Source organism: Pteronotus mesoamericanus, unplaced genomic scaffold, assembly GCF_021234165.1.
Source record: "Pteronotus mesoamericanus isolate MK-2021 breed Mesoamerican mustached bat unplaced genomic scaffold, CSHL_Meso_final contig_20, whole genome shotgun sequence".
Taxonomy (NCBI): Eukaryota; Metazoa; Chordata; class Mammalia; order Chiroptera; family Mormoopidae; genus Pteronotus; species Pteronotus mesoamericanus.
This window is the reverse complement of record NW_026555085.1, coordinates 36863464-36888366: the sequence shown is the minus strand read 5'-3', so window position 1 is coordinate 36888366 and position 24903 is coordinate 36863464. Positions and strand designations below refer to the sequence as shown.

At 36.4% G+C, this 24903-nt stretch overlaps 1 protein-coding gene and 1 long non-coding RNA gene across 3 annotated transcripts in view; one reads left to right on the top strand and one right to left on the bottom strand.

Moving 5' to 3' along the window:
* LOC129067586 (uncharacterized) overlaps positions 1-20277 on the bottom strand; it is a 34345-nt gene extending 14068 nt beyond the window's left edge. The window contains exons 1-2 of the long non-coding RNA XR_008528770.1: positions 20052-20277; positions 15975-16054 (exon numbers count right to left, since the gene is read on the bottom strand). This is a non-coding gene — a long non-coding RNA (uncharacterized LOC129067586). The remainder of the gene's footprint in view (positions 1-15974; positions 16055-20051) is intronic.
* FILIP1 (filamin A interacting protein 1) overlaps positions 19605-24903 on the top strand; it is a 180181-nt gene continuing 174882 nt past the window's right edge. The window contains exon 1 of one of the 2 annotated variants that reach the window (XM_054569634.1): positions 19605-20024. The gene's annotated coding sequence lies outside the window, so the exon portion shown is untranslated. The remainder of the gene's footprint in view (positions 20025-24903) is intronic. The other variant, XM_054569635.1, reaches the window with a different exon arrangement.

Genomic DNA, 24903 nt, shown 5'->3' with positions numbered 1-24903 from the left:
GTGAAAGAACATGTTCATTTCTGGAGATAGGCAAAGTCCTTTTATTTTTACATGTATGTAAAATATTTTCCACTTTTATAAGTTAGGTAAGTATGTTCTAATGTGTATATTTCTGTTTTATGACCGTAGTCTGTCTGGATAAGAAGTATATGAATATGACTATATTAGCTAAACTGTGTCTGCCATGAGACTAAGACTTCTTGATGCACAGTTTTATTTATTCTGGCTTCCATTCTTTTTCAGACTTTATGTGATGTAATGTTCCCTATAAAAATCTGACATCAATAAGGGTAGGAACTGACTCATTACATTTCCTGAAGATAATCAGTGTTTTTAGGCATTTAGTATTCCCCTCCACGCCTGTCCATATTGACATTAGCTTCAGTTGAAGCATGCATGACCACAGGGTTTGTTTACCTCAAATAACCAAAGCTTAAGATCATGCTGTGGAGTTCAGCTAAGACCAGGAGAGGAATGCAATGGCCCAGACTGAATGGAAGTGACATTGCATGTCCTTTTAGGAATATAAAGTTTAGATTATATCTAGTGGAGGTAAAGAGAAAGCAGACAGCTTTTTTTTTTTCTCTAAGATTTTGTAATACTTCTGCACTATTTACAACATTATATTAACCCAGTGTATTGCCTGTGTGTGACAATTTCACAGGGCTTTTCCCGAGAGACTATTAACTGAAAATCTAAAAGAAAGCACAGATCAAATTATTAATACAATAAAAGGATAAAGAAACTTACTTCCTCTGATTTAGACTATCTTCTCTGTATGCTTGCTTCATATAGAATTAATCTCATGAGTAGTTGCATTAGGAAACTCATAGGAAACATAACTTTGTCTCATCAAATATGTCTACTTTTTGTAGACATATTTTTTGTCTATATTTTTGTTGACTGACAACCAAAATTCTAATACGAAAATTCTATTCATTCCATAGGTAGATAGATTGAATCCTTTGTTCAAATTAAAAAATTCCTGAGCCCTGCCCTGGTCATGTGGCTCAGTTCATTGGAGCATCATCCTGTATACCAAAAAAGTTGCGGGTTCAATCCCTAGTTGGGGTGTGTACAGAAGGCAACGATCGCTGTTTCTCTCTCCTTCTCTCTCTCTCTCTCTCTCTCTCTCTCTCTTCCTGGGTCTCTAAAAACACATCCTCGGGTGAGGATTAAAAAAAATTCCTCTGAAGCCTAATGAATTATTTATACCTTGATGCGTATTCACCTACTATCCTTTTCCCTGTGCAAGTCTTAATAGGGAAGTGAGTGGAGCTGGGCTGCTATCAGAAAGATTCTATGCACACCATCTTAAGAAGCAGATTTGTTCAACAGAATTAGGCTCATTAGGACTTAACTAATTTAAAAAGTGCTAAATAAATTTATGTTACCAAGTAGGAGAAAATGGCTCTTTTTTTCTGTTCTAGTTAAAAAATAATCTGTTTAACAAAAAGTGCTATCAACAATGTTTTATTTGACAAAAATATTGTAGGCTAATGTAGAATCTGTTTCATGTAATTTACCTGAAATATATGCTCTAATCATAAAGCCACCAACCCCATCACCTACTGAAAGTTGTATCAACAGATAATTGGAAAAATTTTACTTCTGATGGAGTCTAGTGTATTAGAAGATGCAAAAACTTTTGAGTCAGAGTGCTTGTTTCTAATTCTAGCTCTGATACTGACCTTGGTCAAATTTCTCAGAAATTTAATTTCTTGAGCCATAAAAAAAATAACAAATACTATCTAATAATAATGGCTATGCTGGAGAGTTGTTTTGGCTGAGATGTAAATATGAAGTAGCTGATGGTTTTACTTTGGATTCTCCCTTAAGCAGAACCCAACGCAAGGATTTCAGTGAAATTATTTTATTTGGGAAGTTCAGAGAATTACGGTAGGGAAGTAGACGGCATGATTGAGTGACAGAGAGACAACCAATAAAGGGGACATGGGTGAGCCAGATACTACAAAGGGCACCTAGAGATTAATTCTGTAGGGAAACTCTAGGAAAATGGGGTAAAGCATCCACCTTAGAATTATTCCAACCAAAGGGCTAGACACTGAGATAGTAATATATCAGCTCTTGGTAGGCCATTGGTTGAGGGCTGCTCTTGGGGATATTGATTCCTTACACTTTAATCTGTGTCTGCACAGAGCTGGAGGAAGAGCACTGAAACCCACGGATGCAGATACCAGGAGTTGGAATTTCAAGAGAGTACATGGAAAAGTCCGTAGAATACGGGAGAGGCATCGATACAGTGTCTACACTAGCACAGAGTTTTCCCAGGCTTTAAAAAAAATTAAATTTACCTCTCATTAGAAGCTATTATTGAATACTATACCCTTCCTTTTATAACATATGTTCTCTCCTGAATTAGTATAAGGCTAAGCTACCGTGACAAAGACACCCAAAAAACAGTGGCTTATTTAAAAAAAAGAGAGAGAAGTTTGTTTTTCACAAAATAAACAGTACAGAGTTTAGTGAGACAGGTCTACATGACTCAGATTCAGGATTCAGCTTTGCTTTATCCGGTTGCTCCATGATCTAACAGTGTCATGTTTTTGCTTATGTGGTCAAACTATTGATAGAAGGCACCACGTCTAGGTTCCAGCCAGTGGGAAGGGGAAATGAGTGGGAGGAATGTATGCCCATTGTCTTAGGCTCAGATCAAGGACTGGCACACTACATTTCTGCTGATGTTGAGTGAACTTAGTCATGGGGCCATATCTGACTGCAAGGGAGTTTGGGAAATACCAGGAGCTGGGAAATCAGTAATCCATTACTATGAGAAAAGTTAAAAAGGGTTTCTGTGGACAACCAGACCTCTTGGCCACATCTTGGTATAGTATCTATGTTAGGCTTGATTTAGCTTTTTGCATATCTCACTAATCACAGAAGGAAGACAGGATATAAACCTGTCAACCTACCTGGTTATCTTTCACTGAAACTGAGTCACAGAGATATTTACGTACTAATGACAAGGGCTTGGATTTCACCACATCTCTCTTATTCATCCAACCATGTGCTTACCCAGAAATATTCCTGCTCTCCCTCATATTTTTGTACATTTGTATACTTCAGTGTCTTGATTTTTCAGTAACATATATTTGAGTTGAGGCTTGCCTAATCTTTTGTTTTTCTTTGCCTCTCTTCTACCTCTTACTGAATGACTTCTACTATCAATACTTCATTTACTGCAAAAAGAAAAGAGGGGAATGAATGATAGTCACCACAGAGAGTTCTGCAATTCCATATATAATACTTCATGAAAAGACTGTTAGTAAAATGTTTGAAAGTCCATGGTATGCTTATATATTACATGAGAGATTCCATACTCAGAATTATAAAAAGTGGTGTACAACCTCTAACTATATTTCAAGAAAATTTTGCTTTTCTTGGATGTAAGCAACCCAGACCGCAGGTGAAGAACTTCAAAGGTGCTGGGGCCTAGGGCCAGAAACCCTGTTGCCTGCTCCTTGCATTAGGGATGGTCTGTTTTCCCATGGGTCTGCTGCTTTTCTGTGGTGACCTGAGAAGATGGTTGTGCAATCAGAATGATTTTAAATCCAATAGTCAGGTCTCAGTAAATTCTCAGATCAGGGATGGAGTAAGAGGTCTTGAGCCATTCAATCACCAAGGACTATGTGATGCACATATGACCCATAGCAAGACTATTTACTATTTGTATGGTGGTCCTTTGGAGATGGAGAAGGAAGAGGAGGGTGGAGCATGGTTGTAGGAGGGGAGGTTACCTTAGGGGCACCTTACAGAAAAGCAGGGTCTTGACCCTTGGCTTCTGGGTGTGGCTTTTTGGGAGCTCAAGAGAGGAGGGGAGGTAGGGTGGGAGCTTGCACTTCCTAGAGAGGACATTTTTGACTTTTTATTCAGCATATGAAACGGGACTGCTGGAGGGTGCTTCTAAAGTTGTAAATTGGTTCTCATAAACATAGGTCAGTGAGAGGCCCCTTACTTGCCATTCTAATGATGAGCAGGCCCTTTTTTCTAGCATTGACAGCTTGTACATAGTGACAGCTTAAAATAATTTCTAGTCAACTGATTGAAAAACTCTGATTTAAGCCCTGTGGTCTAGGGGAATTGATGCATGATATATGAAAGGGTGGGATTTTTGAATTTTGTGTAAAACTTGGGGATCTCATAGATATATTCAATTACCTATATAATTGCTGTCCTTATAATCATGAATATTTAAGAACTGGCAAATTTCTACTTTATGCAGCATACTCTTTGCCTAATATTCATCTATCTGCATCTCTGATTTACCCAGATTACCCAAACAAATTTCTCTTCCTCACAAGCTATTGCATTAGAGAAGAATATTTATGATTGTCCTAATCCTATTTTGTGCTGTTTTAGTTGTAATTGTGTGTATCTAATTATATATTTATCACATCAAGGACATGAAATATCTTGGAAGGAGGGAAAAACGTAACTTTTTATTTCATGGAACAAGCTTTGCTCACAGTTGATAGTCAGTGAGTGGATGTTGATACTATATTATAATTTATAAAGCAGTATTTCTCCTCCTTTACTTGGCTTCTGAAGCCCCTTTCTTGATATGAAGTGTTTAAAGATATTTTACAGAACTATCTAGATTGCCATACAGTTTTTTAAGTCCCATTTAATCTGAATATGCAATATGGAGCTGCATTTCTGGGAATATTCAGTTGTGCAACACAAATTCTTAAGGTTATCTTGGAATTCCAGGGATTTAAGGTTTGGAGGCAGTAGCTTGAGTTGAGTTCATAGAAATGTATAAAGAAATTCTTCTAAACTTGCTGAACTCAACCTTCTACTTCTTTCTAAGTAATTTATTGGGAATGTAGGATTCCTTTTTTCGCCAAGCGAGATACTGCCTCACATTCTTTGCTACTATTTGAAGCACAGTTGTTCTCCAATAGTTCATTCTTAACATTTCAGAGGAGCTTCAGATGTTTTCCTTAGGTTTGTTAATCATAAAGGCATTATAAAACTTTTCCAGACAAACTCCACCTGGCTTCTTCTTGTTTGGCACTTCTATAACCCTGATTACTCAGCATTTCTGTACATTTCCGCTTGTTTGGAAATGGGCACATCTGTAGAGAGAACTTTTTTTAGTTAGGGTTATCCAAAGTCAACTAAAGTAATAGTATATATGAGATGCAATTGTTGCCACTGCCTGGCACTAAATAGAATAAATTGAACAATGAACCCATTAGAATGCCCTTGCGAAATATCACAAGCTTTGGGGACCTCTCAGTAGTCCCTGCTCAATATTGGAAAACCATTTAATGCCACTCTAAAACATTATGACTTGCAACTTAGATTTGAGATACTTAATTGAGTAAGGAAAGTCCTAAGTAGAAACCTGATATATAATACTATTTGGCTTTTCAAAGATAAAAATCACAGAACCATAGAATATTCAGAACAGAATCTGAGATCTAAAAGCAGCTAAATGTTAATCTCTGAAGATCTAATGATTCTGACAGAATGTATTATAAAGGACATCCGTTTAGTTGGCTTATACAGTCTGTGTTAAGAATCTTAACTTTGAATGATATTAAATAGTTCTCTTACTACAGGCAGAACGTGACTGAGAATGAACAGCCTTCTACATGTTAGTCATTTTATTTTGCAAGTATTAAACCAATGCATTTTCTTTCTACCTCCTGACTTAAATCATTTTTCATTCATAGTCTTCTACTTCTGAAGCTGAGTCAGAATCTGAGGGCAGGCACTGGATTTCTTTAATAAGACACTAGATTTGAAAGCAAGGCTCTGTGGAGTTAAAAGTCCCTCCTCACTCCTACCCTCATCTTTTTTTAACTTTGATTTAACTTAACAAAGGGAATGTCTAGAAAATGTGGGTCACAATTTTCCCACAGTGAAGAGAAGATACCTCTTCCTCTATGGCATGTGAACCATTTCCTTCTTTGGGTTTTCTTGGAAGAGGAGCAGGTATGTAAATAGTTGTGTGGGAGGCTATTTCCACTTAGGATGTGAGAGAGATTGCCTTTTGGGCTAACCTACCAGAACATGGGACTCAATCCCAACAGATTGGATTTGGCTGTTCAATGTGGCTAGGAGGAGCCCTCAAAGTTTAGCTTTCTTCGACCTGTCCCTCATCCCATGTAGCACAAAGAGAACCCAGGAGTCCTTGAAACTTCCAAAAGGAACTTGCAAAGCAGCTAAGTTTAGAGTCAGTGGGCCTGCCCTATGTCCCAGTTTTCAGACCGTCCTAGTTTATTCCACTTGTTCTAGTGTAACTACAATACACCTTCTTGTCACTCACAAGTGTCTTGATTTGGATGATAAATTTTATTGTCAACCTAACTACGGATCCTACAGAGATGGAAGTGATTCTGAAGCAGAGGCAGGACATGACTGTTGGGCCAGATGGTTGGATGTAAGAAATATCAGAGATGTGAGGAGCTCTACAGCACTGCCCAGGGCTCAGGTGGGGCTCCATTAACCGCAGAAGGCTACCGATGTTATAGTGAACTAAGAGACCACGAGATCAGGGTTGAAGCCTATGATTGGGACAATTTGATGGCTCTCTGTGTACATACAAACCACAGCATTCCAGATGCCATCTGGACACTATTATGGAGATAAGAGGTGTGTATGTATGTGCATATGTGCTGCTACACATGAATGTGGTGGAAGGCTGAGAGATCTGCACTTCTTTCCTAGACAGGTCAGAACATTACCTAAAGGGACTGTTTCACTTACTGAATGGAACTAAGTTTAAAACAGTCTTGTTTAATTCGCTTCCTTCTAACCAGCTGGTAGAAGCTTGTAAGGGAGCTCAAAGCAGTTTCAGTCAAATTAAAGAGCTACATTTTTCTTTGCATAGCTAATTTGCTGTATGCAGGTAAATTTGTGATCCCACTAAATGTTATATAAAAGCAGTGTAGGATAATGATTAAACAAATGGCCGATGAAGTCAGTCTGCCTGGGCCCAAATCCATATTCTGTCAATTACAAGCTATATGATTTTGTACTAGTTACTTAACTTTCTTAAGATTTTTAAAATCCTCACCTGAGGATATAGTTATTGATTTTAGAGAAAGAGGAAAGGAGGGGAGGAGGAGGAGAGAGAGAGAGGCATCGAGGTGAGAGAGTAATGTCGATGGGTTGCCTCCTGTAAGTGCCCTAACCAGGGGTGGAACTTGCAAGCTAGGTATGTACCCTGATGGGGAATCAAACCCACACATTTTGGTTTACAGGCTGATGCTCCAACCAACCAAGCCACCAGGCCTGGCAAGATTTTATTTTTCCATGTTTAAAATGGAGATGATAATAATGTCTAACTCTGGGTGGTATTATAAGAATTCATTGGGAAATGAATTCTACCCTAATGAAATGAAGGTATATATGCAGTTGGTACATGCTGTACCCTCAGTGAATAACAATTATTACTATTATTCTGATACTTACAGTTCTCTATCTTATAAGTTGTATAACTTTTAAGTTACATATATTTGCATCTGTCCTACCTCTACCAATAAGATTCAAGGTCCTAAAGGGCATTAGAATTTCTTTGATATGTACAGCACATGTTAAGTTCCCCATGTACTGAATGTTATCAATAAGTGTCCCTTTAGCTGTTGACCACAGAAGACTCAATTTCTTCATAATATAGTACAAATCACTTTTGATTTTCTCTTTCACCTTCAAAATCCAATATCAGTAAATATTGTATTCTCTACTTTCAATACACACTTTAAATCCATTTATTTCTATTATCATTGCTACCGCCCTATTTCAAACCACTGTAATCTGTCACTCAGATTCCAGCAGGTCTCCCTATTTATATTCTCTTTTCCGTTCTTTGTTCTCTCCCATCATTTTGCAGTGTATATAAATCAGACTACCTCACTCCCTTCCTTAAAATACTTTAAGAGGTATCTTTGTCTTAGAATGAAACCCAACTTTTTTTTTAAATCATAACCTATAAAGTCCTAAAGTAGGAGCTATAAATTCAAACTCCCTTGGATAAAGGCCAAATTGGTGACATAAATGAATGAAAAAGCTGGTTGGGGACAGTGAGGTCATAGGCCTGTTTCCAAGGGCTGGATTCAACTGCTGGTTGCCATGTAAGAATGCAGGTCCACTGCTGACAAATCTTTTGAATTTTTTGAAAATCCAGATATCATTATATGATATTCCCTTATTTTCAACTTTTGGTAACTAATTAAACACAAACACACACATATAGCTGTGGACCAAATGCAGCGCAGGACCTCTCTTCTACCTGACTGGGCTCTTAAGTACCTTTCTTTCTCCCATGCTGTGCCTTTACTGTGCTAATGTTTCTTGAAGATGCTGTGGTCTATTTCACATCAGAGCCTTTGGCCACACTACTCCCCACATCTGGATTACTCTTTCCCTCTATAGCTTGCATAGTCTTCTTATCCTTCAGGTCTCAGTTGAGAATGACAGCTCCTCAAATAGGCCTTCTTTTATAAGGCTCCCTAACCTATCTTAGGTTACCTAGAAAGGAGAACCGGAGACGAGGATTATATACTAGGCTTTATTTGCTAGGTCTAATCCCAGGACAGTGACACTCTGAGAAAAGATAAAGGAGGAAGGATGGGAAGCAATGCAAAGACAAACATCATAATACGGGCCACTGCTTCATGCCAAGCCATGAAGAGACATAGCTGGGTCATAAGGGATGGACTATATGGATAAATATTTGCTTCTGTTAGGTGTTCTGTAGGGATTACCTATATTGGCCTTTTTATATTAACTTCTTGGATAGGGGTTTCTCAGACAACGTAGTGGTATAGATTTGCTCATCAAACCTACTGAAAACTGGTTTGTGGTAATGAATTTTCAGAGTAGGCTATTTTTTTTTTCCTCATCAAGAGTCAGACCAGAATGGATAAGCTTTCTTCTTATTTTCTTATGCCCTTTTGTTGTTGTTGTTGTTGTTGTTGTTGTTTTTGGTGCTGTTAAAATTAAGGGTCTTAGCTTTATTTGGGGATCTCAATTCCAGGTCCTAATCTCTGGGAACTGAGATGTCACATCTGTTCCATTCCTACATGGCCATTAAAATTTATTGGTTTCTGAGACTAATAAACACACACACACACACACACACACACACACACACACACACACAATCTCTCTCTCTCTCTTTCCAGCTCTAGGCACCTCATTTTCAGTTTACACTAACTGCCCTGATTTTCAGTTCCCCCTTTGTTTTGGCCCTTAGAGGATTCTCATGGCTTTTTTTTTTTTTTTATACTCAGCTAGGTTTCCAAAAAGTGCAAATTTAACGAGAATTTTTAGGCGTTTTGTTGTGAGGATATTTTCAGGATTTTTGGACTATAGTCCAGTATTTTTGGAAACAGAAATCACATTAAAATCACACATTAGTTGGTTTGTTTTGTCTCTCTTCCCCAAGAAACAGAGTCTTCTGCAAGGGCAGGAACCTTGCCCGTTAAAGTCCTGTGCTGCACAGTGTTTGGTACTTAATTGATGTGTGTGACCTATTGAAAGGAGTGAATCTTGATAGTGTTAATATGGAGTTGGAGATGAAACTCTACTCTGAGTTCCAGATAATAGTGGCTATATTTCACTCAGCTTTGTCTTCCCAGGGAATTTAATACAGTTCTAGAAAAAGAGAGGATTTTTAAAATAAGCCTTTGGTGGTTAATTTATCTTTATTTATATAAGAATTACAGGGAAAGGGAAGGGAAGGGTCAAGTCAAAGAACATGTATAAAGGACCCATAAAAAAGAAAAGAAAAGAAAAAAATTATAAAAATAAATAGGGCCTTTAAGTTTATTTTAGTTATGTTAAAGTGGGTAGTTACAGTATTAGTTTTCCAACTTTCCCTTGATCCTTGAAACTATAAGTAATTATTCCTCCATATATTTTTTATAGCTATTCTTGCTTTGCCCCTATTATTGGGTGCCTGCCTCATCTTCATCGCCAGACTCTAAGCTCTTGAGGGTGGATCTTGTCTGTACTATTGGTTTCTAGTGTGTGAAGGATTTCAGCATCGGCACTATTGACATTTTGCCTGGATAGTTCTTTGCTTTGGACAGCTGTTCTGTGTACCGTACGATATTTAACAGCATCCCTAGCCTCTACCCACTGGATGCCAATAGCATTCCACAGTTGTGACAGTCAAAAATGTCTCCAGATAATGTCAAATGTCCCTTGGAGGACAAAAATTTTAGAGTGACTTACACAGAGTGAGTGCTCCCTATTTGTTCATTACATAAATTCTATAGCAAATTTTGATCGAATCCCAAAAAGACAAACATGGAATTTATATTTTCTTGAGGACACTGGTCTGGTGTTGGACCATGCTCTCATTTGCAGGTCTGAACTAGCACCGGGATGAGCTCCACTCCTGTCACTACTCATTGTCACCTCCCTCCTCAACGCCTGTTCTCTCATTATCATCTACTTATTGTATAATCTGAAAACATCTGGAGGTTTATAGTTTGGTGTGTAGCTTAAATCCACTGCTTCCACATTGCATGTATTCATTTTCTGACAAATACTATCGGTTAAATTTACATTCCATTGCACTTGCTTTACAGATGACAGCGTTTCCAAGCACATGCAGACACAGAAGATCAGAATATTATTTGTTGGAATAAATGAGTAAAATTTTGGTCTTGGGAGTGTACTATTTGTTTTTCTATTAACAAGGACACACCTAATTTGATCAATTTTGAAAAGGAAAATTGCTGCTTTTCCATTTTTTACATATTTTACAGTGTTTTTCATAATTTAGAATTATATATAAAAATCCACACAGTAAATAATGTTTTATAAATGTATGTTTATGTCAGAAACAAAGCTTATAACAAGTACCACATTTTAGGTAACAAAAATAATTTTAGTCAATAAAATGATTTTAAATTATGAAATTCAGTGGTGGTGAGCCCTGATAATACTGTTGCCTTCCCTCCCCTTTCACTGCCCATTCCCACTCCGGGGGCACTGGCTCCCCATCGTCTCATGTACTGTGACCGGCAACGATGGCAGTAGTGGAGGGTACCCAATGGGGGTGGGATCTGTATAAATTCCATTTATCCCTATTTAACAATTGAAGAAATGGGCTCAGCGGGATTAAATCATTTTTAAATATCGTTTCACTGGTTGAGGTCAGAACAAAGTCTCCTTTTTCCCAGAGCTCTTTCTACCATAAGACATGTTCAGATACTGATGTCATACTCCAGATATAGCTGGGGAAGTGCAAAAAATGTTTCTCTGTCCCCTATCGCTTAAAGTCAACAAGCAGCACAATGGCTTGAACTTTTCCTCAGGTAAGCCCTAAAGGTGAAATATTTCCCCCTGGCACCTCAGCAGAATTTTCAGGCAGAACCCAAACACAGTCCACGCTCAGAGGGAAAATGTCACAGGAGAAACGAATGAAATGATGTAATGTGAAGAATTCTGGTATTTGTTATGAAGAATTAAGGATAAAAGAGTAGAAAAAGCATGGAAAGCAAAGCCCCTGCAGTTCATTTTGAAGAATTGTGCAGAGATGATCTTTTTGTTTTTCTTGTGAGCAAATATTAAGAGAAATTCAATTAATGAGTCTGAATGCCAGACCCATACCAGACAAAGTTCAGCTGTGTTTGTCTGTTTAATTATTATATTATCTTGAGGTAAATCCATCGAAATCATAGTAACAAGAAAGGCAAGTCATACAAAGCACAGGTCTTCAAGTCCCATCTGAGCAAAATATTGAGAAACTACCTCAATGAAAAATGATTTTAAATAATCTTAGCTTTTCTATTATGAAAACAAAATATCAGTTAAAATTTAGAAAATATTGGGAAAAATAACCATTGTAAATATTATGGTTTATGTATTTCAGATATAAATATATACACACATATATACTTATATATGTATGTTTTATGTATTTCTGTAGAAATGCATATGCATGGTATAGGAGAGAACATCTATACATCACATTTATTTAAGTATATCTATATCTATTACTCAGTGAGATAATGCAATAATTCATTAATGTTTTTTATTATCTGCTGTTTTCACTTTCAGTGAATTTTTTTTAATTCATTAAATAATATTTTTCTGTAATGTCATTAAAATTTTTGCTTACTGATTTTAGAGAGAGTGAGGGAGGGGGAGAGAGAGAGAAATATTAATTTGTTGTTCCACTTATTTATGCATTAATTGGTTGTTTCTTTTATGTGTCATGACCAGAGATTGAACCTGTGACCTTGGTATATCGGGATGACACTCTAACCAACTAGGCCACCAGGCCTGAGCTGTAATATTATTTTTAATAGCTAAAGAGTCAACAAGAAAGTTGCAATTATCTTATGAGGTCAAAATTTCTTTTTAAAAAAAATTTCTGCTTTCTAATTTTCATTTACCTCACTCTACTTAATAATTCCAATTTCTACATTTATGTTTATATTTATTTAACACTAGGCTTTTAAAAGAACTTTCTTCATCATTTTATCTTATGGTTGACTTACCTCATAGTCCTCAAGAAAGCTTTGAGGTACAAAATTTTTAGATATTTTGTCATTTAAAAATACTTTCCTGTCCTTGAATATTTGTTCCAGCTCTCCCAGGAGGTAAATTATTATCCTAATTTCAGATGAAGGAAGTAGAGAATACAAATATTAAGCATTTGAGGGTCTGCTCAATTATAAATGAATACCAAATTCATTTCTGAGTATTTCTGTGTGTTTCTCACCCTGAAATTTTATGCTGAGTGTTTAACCCTTGTGGTGACATTTCTTGTTACTAACCATTTCTGTTGACCTAAATCTTTTGCTTTTTTGATATTTTTAGACATCTTACTTTCCTGATATTTTCCCTTTCATTATCAGATAGGGAAGACAATATGTTGACAACTTTTTCTGATGAAAGCAAGAATAAAGCTTTCTTCTCTATTGGTTTTAGAACTAATTTGCCTCAAGCAGGCCTTTTTAACTCACTTTTTTTCTTGTTCAACTTTTGATTTCAGTTGCTATTAATATGTATTAATATTATAAACCCAATTGTCTTATTAGTTATCTCATGATAGCAATGAAATTCCATATGACTTCCATGTAAAGGCTAAGTTGGACCCAAAGAGTTTAGTTTGTATCGATATTTTAGAATGATAGTCATCTTAATATTAATAACTAAAATCATAACATATTACCTATTTATGTGCTAGATAGTATGCCATATTCTGAAGGCATTTTATTATACTTAACCTGTACGAGAGTAGAGAGAGTAGTAATAACAATTACCCATTATTCAGTTTCAATAACTGTCAATTTATGCCCAATATTGTTTCATTATCCTTTCATCTACTTCTTTTCTTCTCCTCACACTGGATTATCTAGAAGTAAATCCCAGACATCGTATGATTTTACCTGTAAACATTTCAGAGGGTAAGGACCTTTAGGTGTTATATATTGCTGACCTTTAATAAATAGCTATATCTTCAGCAAAATGGGTTTATTTGGGAACAGCAAAGAACTGCAATTTTGTATATGTACCTAATGAGGAACCACTCCAAGTTCAGAGAAACAAAGTCACGGACCACTCTTTTATGGACTTGGAAGGGGCTGCTGTAAATGAAGAGTCATTGGAGGACTGAAAGTTCAAAGTACAATGACCTTTCATTGGCTGTGATTATGGTCCTATGATAACTTTCAGGATTATGCTCTATTAACCCGCTTTCAAGCATGTAAACAAGGAAGCGGGAATTTTAAGGTCTAATATATCCATGTAAGTGTTTATTTTACTCAAGTAAATGCAAAAATATTATAACTTTTTAAAAACTATTCTTGTCTTTTATTCTTTCTAGTTGTTGGGAAAACAAATAATTTAATTGAAGCTTTTTATTAATAAATGTAGGTGTGACATAGTATTTATTTGTAACACGACAAGGTAATTATTTTACTATGAACATTTATAGATATTAAAAATATTAGCATTATTTCTTTTAAAAGTTTGTAAAATCTAAATAGATGTATAGCTAGGTTAATGGAAAATTTAAGCATTTTCAAATTGTAAAGACTAACTATAGCAAGTGTAACACAGAATCATTTTGATACCAAAGAACTAGCTAATTATAATGATTCCACCCCTCCCCCAATTTTTTTCTTGTTGTTGGTAACATCTTTGAGGAGTTTTGGTTGTGAATGCATAGCTCATAAACATTTTTAAATTGCATGTGAAATCACAGACCAAAATTATATTTTTAGAATGTAATTTTAGAACCTCATTAAACAGTGAACTCATTCATCATAAAACATCATGCATTGTTTGTTTTAGGGAGAATACTGAACAGCTCATATTCTTTGCTTAAAAATAGACCTTTTTCCCCTTTTTGTTTCCTCAAAGCAATTATCTCTTCTTTAGTCCAATTTTCTCTTCTCTGGTATTCAGCAAGAATTCAGTTCCAATGAGCTTTTATTTAAATATGAAGACATGAAATTATGGCACTATTTTTTCTAGTTGCCTCAAAGCTGTGGAACTTTAAATGTATTTTTGGGGTTAGAATCATATATATTTAGGTATAGCAAAGTTTCTATGTTTTGACATTCAGTAACTGCTAAGAATGGGTTAATGTAACTGTTAAATGTAAGAGGCAGTTAGGGGGTTAAAAACACAAATTTTTGGGACCCAGACTCTTTAGTTTAAGTTCTGGTTCTAATACTTACTAACATGTGACCTTGATCAACTGACTTCATAACTCTATGCCTCATTTTTCTTACCTGTAAAATGGGGGATAATAGTAATACCTACCGCATTGGATTATTGTGAAAATTAAGTGGGCTAATTATATGTCAAGCACTTTTAATTCTTCTGGGCATATAGTGAGTGTTGCACAGGTATGTTTACTGTTATCCTGAAATATATTACTTTCCTTTGAAATTTTAACAAAAATAAAAATAATTAATCCACAATCTAATAATTTCTTTCTACAACTTGTAATAAGCAGCCAGTAATGACCCAACTCTGTCAAGAAAGACTAGAAGCATTTTTCATAAATATAGCATTATATGCTCTGAAGTTTCCTTCATCTTTTCTTCAATCTTTTATATGTTTATTTGTTCATTCAATCCTTCTCATTTATTGAACACTTACCATGGAGCTTGAATACTCAGTAAGGAAAACACAGGAAACATTCTCTGCTATGTGGGAGCTTATATTTAAGTCTTAAAACCAGGCAATACACAATAACACAGCATGTTTGTTTGGAAACTCCTCTCATGATCCTTCCTCCCCTGAACATTGTTTTGAAGCAAATATCTTTCTCCTCACTGGTATATTAAATAACTTATTAATTTTTTTCTTTAAAAAATTACTATGCCTCTTTGAGCTGACAGGCTTGTGTTGTATCTGAGTCTCAATCAACCTGGCTCACACTGTTTGCCCTGCCCCAGTGATCCCTAAGACTCCAGTCGCCCCACTTGGGGGCCTACCCAAACCCTTTCCCAGTGTCCATATAACTGGCCTCTTACCTCATGCTTTGGACTTTCCTAAAATCTCTCCAACAAGCATCATCTTGCCTCTACATACCCCAGAAATCTTGCTAAGTGGCCCCAGGCACAGCACTAGAGCAACTATCCTTGATTTGCAGATTGGCTTCTCCTAGGCACCTCCAAGCCCAGCGCAAGCAACAGACATCTGCAGATATCTCTGTATCTTGTGCTGGGTGGCCCCAGGCAAGGCAGCATAATTGTTGTCATAGTAGTAAGAAATAATTTTATTCACATTCTTTTAAATTTATTTTTTATTATACTTTATTGATTATGATATTACAGTTGTCCCAATTTTTCCCTCTTTACCCCTTCCACCCAGCACCCTCCACTCCCTCAGGCAATCCCTCACCATTGTTCATGTCCATGGGTCATACTTATAAGTTCTTTGGCTTCTAAATTTCCTATACTGTACTTTATATCCCCATGGCTATTCTGTACCTACCTATTTGTACTTCTTAATCCCCTTACCTCCTCAGCCATTCCTCTGCATCCCCTTCCCATCTGGCAACGATCAAAATGTTCTCTGAATTCATGATTCTGTCTCTGTTCTTCAAGCAAAAAAAAAAAAAACAACCAATCAGAACAATAAGAAGAAAAAAAGAATCCAAAAAACAAGAATAGTATAAGCAGTCTCTGGGATAACTTCAAGCATTCCAACATTAGCAGCATAGGGGTGCCAGAAGAAGAAGGGGAAGAGCAAAAAACTGGAAATCTATTTGAAAAAATAATGAAAGAAAACTTCCCTAATTTGATGAAGGAAATAAACATGCAAGTCCAGTAAGCACAGAGAGTCCCAAACCAGATGGATGCAAAGAGGCCCACTGCAAGACACATCATAATTAAACTGCCAAAGATTAAAGATAAAGAGAGGATCTTAAAAGCAGCAAAAGAAAAGAAGCTAGTTACCTACAGGGGAGCTCCCATAGACTGTCAGCTGATTTCTCAACAGAAACTTTTCAGGGTAGAGGGATTGACAAGAAATATTCAAAATGATAAAAAGCAAGGACCTACAGCCAAGATTACTCTACTTTGCAAAGCTATCATTTAGGATCAAAAGACAGATTGAGCTTCCCAGACAAGAAAAAGCTAAAGAGTTCATCACCACCAAACCAGTATTACATTAAATGTTAAAGGGTCTTCTTTAAGAAGAAGGAAAAAAAGATAAAAAATATGAATACAAAAATGTCAATAAATACATATCTCTAAAGAATTGTATCTAAAAATCAAAATAAATGAGCAAGTAGAAAAGAAATAGACCCACAGATACAGAGAACATTTTGACAGTTGCCAGATGGGAAGGGGGTTAGGAGAATGGGTGAAAAGGTGAATGGATTAAGAAGTACAAATTGATTGTTATAGAATTGTCATGGGAATGTAAAGTACAGCATAAGGAATATAGTCAATAATATTCTAATAACTATGTATGGTATCTGATGAGTATGAGATTTATTGGGATGATGGCTTCATAGTTATATAATGCCTAATCACTGGGGTGTACACCTGAAACTAATATAATATTGTATGTCAACTGTAATTGAAAAATAAATGACTTAAAAAATCACTCTGCCTCTTTAAAGGAAGAATGTGGTAAAATTTGGTTTTAGAAATGGATGTGGGTATAATACGCCAACTCTCATTAAGTTCATTTGCCTTTTTTTTCTCACTGATAATGCCAATCTAGCTTCTTATTAAAAAGTCTCATCATGACTAATCCTTGAAGTTGGGAAATTCAGCTTTAGTTATTTATCAGACAGTCTCATAATGTTCACCTTTAAAACTGGGTAAAGGATGCAGCTGAACACTCATATATTAATGATATGTGTTGAAAAATCAGTTCCTTGTTGACTGTGTTCAAAACACAAATTTCTAAAAGTTCTAATGGCATTACTTCCTCTGTGGATTATGTAGGGAATGCTTTTGTGTAATTCCTGTGGGGAAAGCCTTCTGAATAAATTCATTTTCTAGAGAGAGGTAGCGAATAAATGTGTGTGTGTAGAAGGGCGAGGGAGAAGGAGATGGAGAGAATGAGAAAAGACAGATTATTGTGAAATACTGAGTCAGACAAACACATATGACTAGTATAATTAAAGAACATAACCTGAAGGTAGCAGCAGTATCTAATTACATGAGGTACTTTGTATGCTGCTTGTCACCACATTGTTTAAAATAAACTAATAGTGACAATGGACAGCTAATCCAAGAATTAAAGAAAACAACGGTGTGGGGAACTAGGTTTTTATTAAAGAAAAGAAAATGAAAAGTCTAATTGTCTGGAGAGTCAGAGAAGAAATAACTATCACCCTCTCAGTGAAATTATTTAGGCCCATTGAGAGAAAGTGGGTTATTTCCCCTCAGTTATCTTGATTTTGGCTACAAACTACTCTGGTTCATTTTCGATGGGAGACATCTGTAAGTGAACTCTGAGTAGGGGTAAAATGAGAACATTCCTGAAGTCCTTTTCAAGGAAGTGGATTTCACCTTGCATCTGTTGCATATGGGATGTGTGTCTGGGGTGTGAGCATTTTAAAACAATAGTCTCCCCAGATGCGAGCCCTTTGTATTTTTTAAAAAGTTCTGTTGGTGATTCAGAACTATCTCATAGCCCAGTTACACGCTTCCATCTCCTGTTGGATCCACGTTTTAGAAACTGTGAATTGATTGTTCCTAACAGATCCATTAGTGTTCTAGAAGAGTCAGTTAATTTCACATAAGAATGCTTTCATCTTAATAGAAACCTTTTTTTTTTAATCAAGTTTGGCCCAGACCCAGAAAGACTAAGAATCTGAACAAATGCAATTTTATATGTGAATAGTAGTAAATAAATTAAGAGGAAAAACTGAATGTTATTAGTGTGGTGGCTGGGATGGGAAGAACTGAGATGTTTTCTAATGGGTTGAGGTGTTGGGGTCAGCTAACCTTGGAGGTGAGAGTCATTCCTTAAAGAGGACATGCACCCGCCTTCTGAAAAGTGGTAGCCTTCCCAGAGAGACATTAGGGTTATACAGCACACAAGCCGCTTTATTACAAGATTGCAACACTTAAATCCATGCCTTTAAATGTCTCCTTGGTCCACCTTCAGTTTGCCTATCAAAAAAGGGTTATCTTTAAACTGATAAGTTGATCTCAGGTAGCAGGTAGTCACCTCTATAATGGTTCTGGTGAGATTTTTGTCAGGGCAATAGTCTAGTGTATTAATCAACAGTGGTGTGTGTCCTGTCCTACTTTACCTGCAATTTAAAGATCCCTCTCAGTTCCTCTTGCCATTAATTTCACGTAAGTAATGAGTAAGACAGTTCTAAGAACTAGTTAGTTAAACGCATATTTTTCATGTTTCTTAGTCTTGGCAGATTCATAGTCTTTTAGAACATAGAATAAAACAAATAAGATTTCTTCAGACATTCTTCATGTTAGAGTTCAGGGCAGAAGTGACCCTTCTCTGGTTTTGGACACTGGAGGGTTAATGATGAGGCAAGGCTGTCCACAGCGAGGGTTTTCCTGGAGTGTCCCCCATTTCTTACTTTGAATGAATGACCTGAGTGAGAATGCTAAGATTTTCTTTCTTAACTTTTACTCCTTTCCAAAACAATGTTACAGACATTTCTTTACAGTAATCTTACTTTTATAACATTCAGGTATATAAGCTGGTCAAGTCTGATATGATTGGGTAAGTCATCTAGCTATGAATATAACACGTCAATATAAAAATAGTCTGGAAATAATCTCTTACTGTGAATTTTTCCAACAGTTGTGATACACTTTTACATAAAAGCTTTTTTTAATTAAAGAACATTTCTCTAAGAAAGCCTAATTGAGAAAAATATTGTATTGGTAAAATGTTCTGCTCCAAACAACTGCTGCTGTTTGATTCATTTTCAGATTTAAAAACCCAAGTCCCAAATCACAGTCTGTATTTAAGTGCTTTGAGTAATAATTACCTCTGTGTAATGAGCAGAAATCCTTAAAAGGGACTGCCGGTTTCCCCGCAATCTTTCGCAGGGTGAGCAGAGCTATATCCACTGATAACCCAGCTGCCGAGGAACTGAGTAAAGCCGGCTCCAAACTTCTCAGCTGTTGACAGGCTTGACTTGCTGAGAACACTGGTTAAATATAGCACGCGCAAGCCAGCTCCTCAACAAAGTCATTGCTCTGACGGTGTTTTGAAGGGAGCAGAAGACGAGAAACCTAATCTCAGAACCCAACAACACCTAGCAACAGTTGAAAAAACTTTTAAACAAAAGTCTGGGTGGGAGATATACAACAGCCTCCAATTTCTGCTGATCGGGATTTCAGGGAGAAGAAGCTGCTTTCCCTTTCCCTGTACTCAGTTTCCTGCATGACTTCAGCTATTGGCTAGTCCTGGGAAAGAAAGTGGGAAAAGCTTTTTCCTCTGTATTCTTTTGGGCTGGATAGTTTTCCAGGACTCCAGTCTCTCTTGGGCTGTGGGACAAGCCACTGTTTCTTCAAAGGATAAACTACCTCCATAAAGGACATACCCTTGGTTAAACGAGCTGCCATCAGGTAAGAGCAAAATAAATAGTTACTTACTCTTTTGAGAAATATCTGCTCCCATAAGAAGAGCGTTCTCTCCGGTTCTGTGTTGTCTGTTTCCTTTCATTCTTACTGTTCCACTGTGTGATAACACATTTAGGAATTATGATAATCATTGTGAATTATTTTAAAGAATCAGAAACATCATGTGTTTCTCAGAATTATACTGATTGCCTTTTAAACACAAAGATTATGATGTTTTACTAGCCATTAAAATATTCCTGCCTAGTTATTATTCTTCAGCAGGTAACAGAAATATGACAAAGGATGATTTCACAGCTCCTTTCGGTTAGGATGGCTAGCCAATCGTAGGGATATTTTCCCAGAAAGCAAAATAACTCATTTATTGCAACTAGCTGAGCAGCTTGTGTGGTAAATGGGAGGAAAGTCCTACATGGTGTTTGTATTGCTGTACTTTTGACTTGCTGCTATCTACTTTTCCCTTCGCCTGATTCTCTGATTACACTGGTACACCTTGTGACGGTTTTGACCCCGTTACATTACAGCCACCCCAGATGCTTCTAACAAGGCACAAAATATGCCTACTATTAAGTCATGACTTGTGCAGTTGTTGAATACAAACAACTCAGGAGAATGTTATTTTGCATTTAAAAAAATTGGGTAATTAGTTATACATAGATAAAACAGACTCTGTTTTTTAAAACTAGAATTGATTAGAAAAAAATCCTTTCTTAAGTTGTATATGTGTCTGTATAGTTTCTCCTCTTCCATGAATTGCAATGTACTTCTCTCAGAATTGCTTAGACTGATTAATTTCACATTGAATCTGACAAAAATTGTCTGTACATTGGTGATATGGTTATTGTTGACACCTGGCATCTGTAGTTGGGTTGGATTTATATAAGAAGTTTGTTCCTTTAAGTGAACATAATTTGAATGAATATTCTAAATCTAAGGATAATATCAAAGAAGATAGAGATGAGTCTATTTTGTCAGTTTAAAGAGAGAATTTACCCAAGATCAGTTTTGAACACATTGTTGACAAGTAAGAAGTTATCAACTTTTTCAGGTATTCCTATTTTAAGAAAAGCTAAAGCTTATCACATATATTTAGTACATAGTGTGTATTATGTTTCATAATTCTGATTATATGTTTAGTTTAAAAAGTGAATGAAGCTAATTATATATAATGAATGTATAATAGTGTAAAATGTACTTGGGTAACCTTGGGTATCAGAGAATGAATCTCTTGGTGCCTTAGTGGAGACAAGGTATCTTCTTCTTGAGTTTTGAAAAGTCAGAACGGAATGCTTTACATTTTTTTTGTTTTTATCTTAGGAAGGGTCACATTGTTGGCTTACAAATGTACATGTAAGGCCAAAATCTATTTAAAAAAAAAAAATTCTCTGAGGCAAGGCAGTTTAAGATTGGGGAAGTTGCAAGTCAGTTCCTGAGATGTCATTTTATTTTATTTTTAAATTTCTCAATTGCATTTATTGGGGTGGCACTGGTTAATAAAATTATATAGGTTTCAGGTGTACAATTCTATAACACATTATCTGTGTATTGTGCTGTGTGTTTGTGTGTTCACTACTGCAGGTCAAGACTCCTTCCATCATCATGTATCCCCTGTCACCGTCTTCTGTCTCCCATTGCTCCCCTTTCCTTCTGTTGTCACCATACTGTTGTCTGTGTGTATGAGGTTTTTTGTTTGTTTGTTTGCTTAATCCCTTTACTTTTTTCACCCAGCCCCACAACTCCCTTCCCTCTGACAGCCGTCAGCCTGCTCTCTGTCTACCAGCTTGTTTCTATTTAGTTAGTTAATTTTGTTCATTAGATTCCACAGATGAGTGAAATCATGTGGTACTTGTCTTTCTCTGACTGGCTAATTTCATTTGGCATAATGCTTTCCCGGTCTATCCATGCTGTCACAAAGGGTAAGATTTCTTTCTTTTTTATGGCCAAGTAGTATTCCATTGCGTAAATGCACTGCAGCTTTTTCATCCACTCATCTACTGATGGGCACTAGGGCTGTTTCCAAATCTTAGGGATTGTAAATTACACTGCAATGAACATAGGGATGTGTATATTCTTTTGAATTAGTGTTTTGGGTTTCTTTGGATATATTCCCGGAAGTGGGATCATCGGGTCATAAGGCAGTTCCATTTTTAATTTTTGAGGGAACTCCACACTGCTTTCCACAGTCCCTGCACCAGTCTGCATTCCCACCATAGGGCATGAGGGTTCCCCTTTCTCCACATCCTTGCCAACACTTGTTTGTTGATTTATTGATTATAGCCATTCTGACATGTGTGAGGTGATATCTCATTGTGGTTTTAATTTGCATTTTTCTGATGATAAATGATGTTGAGCATCTTTTCCCACGTCTATTGGCCATCTGTATGTCCTCTTTGGAGAGAAGTGTCTATTTAGGTCCTTTGTCCATTTTTTAATTGGAATGTTTGTTTTTTGATGTTGAGTTTTATAAGTTCTTCATAAGTTTTGGATATTAACTCCTTACCAGACGTATCAACTAATCTACCATTAGTTCTAGGCATGTAATTTATTTTGGAATCAGTGGAATAGTGTGTAGATAACTAAATGCAGCATTTGGCCCTGAGTGAAAGCCATGTTTCCTGATAGACTGAAATTTTGAGAATGTATGTTTATGGCTATAAGTTTACTTTTGAGAATCAAAAGTAGCTCAGGTTAGACCATGACCTTTCCCCCAGTGTATGAACAAACTCCATGAACCATGCAGATTCTGCTCTCCTGTTCACTCAAGTTCACATTTCTGTGTTATTTTGGAATCCTCCTTTTCCTTTTTACTGTGAAAGTTGTTAGATCCATTCCCGTCTCTCCCACCACACTAAGGCCTACTCCCTTCACCCTCAGCCTGGACTGTGACACTAGTGCTCCCCTCCCACCCCTTTTTGCTACCCACACCATCTTGCCTATGACCATCAGGTTAATTTTCCTAAAGCATGGCTGTGCTTTTCTTTTTCTTTTATTCCAGTTGTCTTCTGGGACTCATTGTTGCTGCCAAACACTGAGGCTGGGTATTTTGAAAACCTTCCATCATTTGGCACGTGTTTAACTTTTCTAGTCTCAGCTCCCATTATTCAGCAATCAGTGTCCATCTCTTTGCTCCAGATATTTCAGATTTTTGGGCCATTCTCCAAACACATACACGCCGTACCTTTGCGCTCTATGCCTGCCCACTTCATTCTCCATGTCTGGGACACCTCTCAGCCCTTTTCCTGTGGAGACCTTGTTCACTTTTTGAAACCCATATCAGTGTCTTCCACTTTCACAATGATTTCCAGGATTAATGCGTTTTAGAAACAATTCCTTCTTAGTTTAGACAGTTTGGTGCTCTGTTAGAATTAGGATACTTAGCAGGGTTATGCCTCTTCAAATTCTGAATGATTTTATGAAGATGATTAGGTACAAAGCATTATCCTAAGCATCACTTGGCGTTGAGGTTTTTTCAGCCTCACGCATATTGTAAATGTTTTCTTAACATTTTTGGCTCAAGATTCTGATGATGAGTATGTAAGAAAGTCTAGATAAGTATAAAATAAAGAAAAGAAACTGTAATTATGGTTAATAGCTTTTTATCTGGAAAAATTTTAAAGAAAGTCTTCATAGTTTTCCTGTACCCAGAAAAATTACAAGTCATTGTAACTATGGTGATGTACCTGATTGTGGAGATGAGGTAACTCTGGAGAATGAAATACAAAGGATAATATGTAAGGACTATATATACAAGCATGCTCTGTGGATGTACCTAGAACTTTAAATACTATAATGCGTGTACTTCTATTATCTTTTGGCACCAGATCCTATTTATAGTTACCTTTGGTACTATTCATTTAAATTATGTCTCCTTTTTAAAAAACTTTACTTATTTATTATTAGGAAGAAGAGAAGGGAGGGAGAAATAGAGGGAGAGAAACAGTGATGTGAGAGAGAAACATCAATTGGTTGCCTCGTCTGTGTTTCCTGAAAGGGGACCAGACCTGCAACCCAGGCACATGCCCTGACTGGGAATGAACTGGCAACCTTACGACAGCCAACCGGCTGAGCCACACCAGACAGGGTGATGGCTCCTTCTATTTCTTGGTCATCATGAATTAGAATCTGGCCTTGAGAATTAAAATACTTAAATGTCATGTCATAGTGTCTTTTTCCCCCTAGATATTTAAAAAAGAGACATTTCTCAGGTTTATTTTTAATCACTCATGAAACCTGTAGCTTTACTATGTGAGATAAAGCATGAATCATGACTTTGAAGCAATTTTTTGTGTCTATCAAAAGAAAAGCATTCTCTCTACATGTTAAGAGTGCTAAGAAAGTTAAAATTAACTCTTCTAAATGGGTGTTCAGCAAGAATCACTATGGGATTTTCCTGATGAAATTTGTGAAATATTGAATATATTCATTTAGCAGTGGTTTTCCTGTGGTTATATTTTTAGTTATTCCTTAGAAATAATCTATGTGGCAAAATACACATTGCAACTAATGCCAATGTGGTTTCTTTTTTGAAGATTATTATTTCCTCATAAAACAGGTGCTCTGAGAAATGAGATTTATAGAGTTTGTTTAATCTACATTTTCACTAATTTGTCTCATCTCATTTTTCTGCACATTTGGGTTTTAGGAAAGCAGCACCATGGGAAGTGAGAGAGTAAGCGTAGACTGAGATCTATTTCAACAGAAAGATTTCAGAGAAAAAAGCTTGGTAACAGCTTGTTAGAAAAATGATGTTTAGAGCCTGCAGCATAAGTTTGTTTTTGTATTAATTATTTTTAATGCATATAATGATAGAATAAAAGATAAGCTAGTCAAATATGCTTTGTTTCCCTAAATCTGAGTTGAAGATATA